Raw genomic sequence first — 3567 nt, forward strand, 5'->3', positions numbered from 1 at the left:
TGTTTTACTCGATTCTTCAACATGTACCAACCAGCCCGCATTCGCCACCTGCTGAAATTGTCCCAGTCCCTGCGTGTGAGTTCAAGGGCATGATTTTCAATGTTTCGGTGAACCTGGAGGAGACGGCGTCAGAGATCCTTATCCTATCGCCGGGCTTGAAGCCGAGCCTCTATAGCTCGCATTTGCGGCCCCACAGACTTCCGCTATAAGCATCACACGTTGGGGTCGATGACTCATTTTCTGTGCGTCTTGTGGGGCCCGCCACATGTTGTATAATAGGCAGTAAACCACTCCACAATGATGTTTATAACAGAGGAATCGAATCCACTGACTCGGTCGGCGTGCGCAGGAAAGGTCCCAGCAGTCCTTGAACTTACTCGGTTGCAGACGCTGCCGTGATAATTTTTGGACCACTATTTGTAGAACATAACAGTCGCTACCAAGTTTCCCAAGTATTGTACCACGTGACCCGCACGGTTCGGCTAGTGAAAGTAAGGTTCGGAGTAGTATCTCTTGCTGCGCCGATCCCCCACATGGATGAGCTAGGTCGCGTCTGTGAACAGGGTGAGACCCGAGGACAGCCAAGCATTCCACAGTGTCCGTCCCTTGGGGAAGTTATGGTATCCCCAGGCTGAACATTTCGCGCTGAAATCGCCCAGAATGATAAGCGGCCGTTTATTTGCTACCTATTGAGCCCGAAAGCAACGAGACGCACGTAAGTATGAATAGGCTAGTCCCGTGATCACAGGACTTACACAAAAGGGTTTCCAAAATGACCGGGAAAGTCAGGGCCTAATTCGTGGGAAATGGCATCAGCGTTGCGCTTTACCAAGGTGGCAGCCTGTGAGTTTGCAGCGCCTGCATGATGTGTATGGCTTGTAACCAGATAGCTGTGCATGCTTTCTCCCTTCTTGAAATGCAACGATCTCGTGTCGGTATACTTACAGGCAATTGAAGAACTGTTGGAGCACACACGCAAAGCTCCTAGAGTTCAATTTGCCAAATGGTAGTATTACGCGTTGACGTTCCGCATGAGGGGGGCATTGGCTGCCCTCCGAGGAGAAAAGCGGTAGGCCTACAATCCGCGCTTCGAAGGTCTTTCAACAGGCCTTTATTGTTTGGCTGTTGGTTTGGAGCTATAAGGCAAACTGCTCCGGTAGCGTTTGGAAATGCTTCTCCTTGCCAGCCTCTAGGACCGCGAAGAGTCTGTTGCATTATTCCTCTACTCTAGTTAGCGCAGCAGTCCACTGTCTGATTTGATCTGGAGAAGGTATTCTAATCCGCGATAATCTTGAGTGTCGACCGATTTGGTGTCGGCTACTTCATACGTCTTCCGTTAGGGAGCTGACGAAATGCGGTGTTCATTTCTTAGAACGGAGAGTTCTCTTAATAGGAGATCTTGTGTTCTGAGCTTTATGTGTAATTGTATGGTAGTGACTTTCTGCATGAATTACGTGACAAAGGCTGTCAGTTCATGAATAGCCTGCTGGCGTTACGCTGGATTTCTCCGCGAAGTGGAGTTGCCAGCGCCGGCTAGTGAGCGCGCGATTTTCGAATGGAACCGTCTTAAAGGCCCACTGTCCACCCTCCGGTCGAAAATATTTTCTTCCCCGGTGACTGTGAGACTTCGCCCCTAGAACGCAAGGCCGCAAAATGTTTTTGAAGAGAGTAACTAATAACGCAGTTACAGCCACCGCAATCACCCGATTCTGTCATGCTTCTCTCCTTCCGTTCCCTCGCAAAGGTTTTTCACTCTCCTGCCCGAGGTCGTCTAGCCTCCGCAAGACAAATTCCCCTTCCTCCTCCGCGTTTGGCGGGAGGTGGGGCGTGGCACTCCGCGAGCGCGAAAAAAAAAAACCGGCCGAGGGAGCGCGCGCCGCTGGATTCAGTCTGGCTGTGGCGAGGGAAAAGCGCGCAGCGAGCGGTAGACACCCATCCTTCTCCCGTCAGTCAGCGAGACGGACCAATGGACGTCGTTCGCGGTACGTACGTCATTACTGTGGCCCGTCGGGCGAGCGCAGGAAACGGGGAAGCTGGCTTCCCAAAGGAGAGCATGAGAGAACTTTGATTTGTATTTTCATTGCTTTGCGGCGCGCGTGTCACTGTAGCATTTTGCACAGACTATCTCCGGTACCTGATCGAAACACTGGGCTCCTTTGCTTAAAAGAGCCTTCCCTGGACAGTGACCCTTTAAGGGGCTGCACCCGCTACGGAATTAAGCTGCTTCTGGCCTGTTTTGTCAATGACCGACTCATCCTAAGCCCTAACCCATGGAATATCAATTTTTGACAGCAACAGAGAGGAATTATCTTTCCTTCCTTACCTCCCAGGCAGGGAAACAAAGGCTCCAGTTGTGAGTCAGCAGCGATGGAGACTTGCCCGATATTTATTCTTCGGCTTCATTCACTTCTGCGAGTCACGAACGCTGCGCGATTTATGATCGATATATTGTGACCCCACTGCATTCCAAATGCCCTGTCCTTTCCTGTAACTGAACAAAACTGGTGACCCACCGTAGACGACTTTTATGTCTCACAAGGGTAGCATGTTGTGGCGGCTCTTACGAGGCACGTATTTGGGTTCGTGGTAACGATGCCTAAGACATTACTATATACGGATCACCACGTCATATTTATGTACGACTTCTGAATAATTGATAATCGAATTTCTTTTCTCACCTGTTTCGGTATCAATTTCAACAGCCGAGCGATAGATGTGACGTCACAGCCAAGTCTAGGTCACGTGAGGGATGACAATACCGCGATATAATCATTTCCGTGTCATTTGAATCCACTACAATGATTAAGCCAGCCTTTCTCAAGAACAGGAATTACTACAAGTGAAGAATCGCCTATTATATCACTGTTTTTTTCATGCCCATAACATTTTTTCTAATATAATTTTTTAACATCAATTTAGTGAACTACCTCAACATGTACCAACTAGCCAAGCATCAAACTTTACTAGAGCTATCTTTGTATGTCCCTTTATTAAGTGCTGACGAGCGAGATTAACAAACGAAATGGGAAAAGTGATAATTTTCTTACCTTTTCATTTAGGGCAGAAGGCTCTTATGGTGGATGAGACTGACAACAATTTTCAACTATTTCATCAGGGTGGTCTTATTTACGGCTATAAAATTTGCTAGCAATCTTCTAAATGGACAAAGCTGCATTAAAGCTCTTGACTGAAATATCTTCTAGTACACTGTTCTTCTTTCTTCTACTCATGCCAATTTTTCTTGAAATCTACTGCATGCAAAGTAGCAGAAATAGTTATGTTATACAGCCAGGGCTAAAAATATTCACTATGAAAATATATTTTTGCTTTCTTCTTAACTGCCACCTTTGAATTTTATTATTAAATATACAAATTGACTTTACCAATTCTAGTTGTAGTTACGTAAAACGCATTGATTGAAGTCTGGAAAATTTTATTCAATTATGCCTTGTACTTTCAGAGAAAAATACAGCAACGCCCAAAAATTCGACTAAGAAAAATGCAAATCTGGAGTTCAACGTGTGCCAACACTGCACACCAAACAGCTGTTCTGTGTTTCACTTCGAC

The sequence above is a fragment of the Amblyomma maculatum genome, chromosome 4 (assembly GCF_055883805.1).
Source record: "Amblyomma maculatum isolate TAMU_Amacu chromosome 4, ASM5588380v1, whole genome shotgun sequence".
Taxonomy (NCBI): domain Eukaryota; kingdom Metazoa; phylum Arthropoda; class Arachnida; order Ixodida; family Ixodidae; genus Amblyomma; species Amblyomma maculatum.